This window comes from Lethenteron reissneri, chromosome 66 (genome assembly GCF_015708825.2).
Source record: "Lethenteron reissneri isolate LAM-NWPU_2019-01 chromosome 66, ASM1570882v1, whole genome shotgun sequence".
NCBI classification, from domain to species: Eukaryota; Metazoa; Chordata; class Hyperoartia; order Petromyzontiformes; family Petromyzontidae; genus Lethenteron; species Lethenteron reissneri.
The window spans coordinates 6414410-6414622 of NC_083844.1; positions in this window are offsets into that span (position 1 = coordinate 6414410).

The window sequence follows — 213 nt, forward strand, 5'->3', positions numbered from 1 at the left end:
AGGGGACCGGATCCCAATTGAAATGAATAGGGAACCAGATCCTAATTGAAATGAATAGGGAACCGGATCCCAATTGAAATGAATAGGGGACCGGATCCCAATTGAAATGAATAGGGGACCGGATCCCAATTGAAATGAATAGGGGACCAGATCCCAATTGAAATGAATAGGGGACTGATCCCAATTGAATGAATAGGGGACAACCCATTGAAA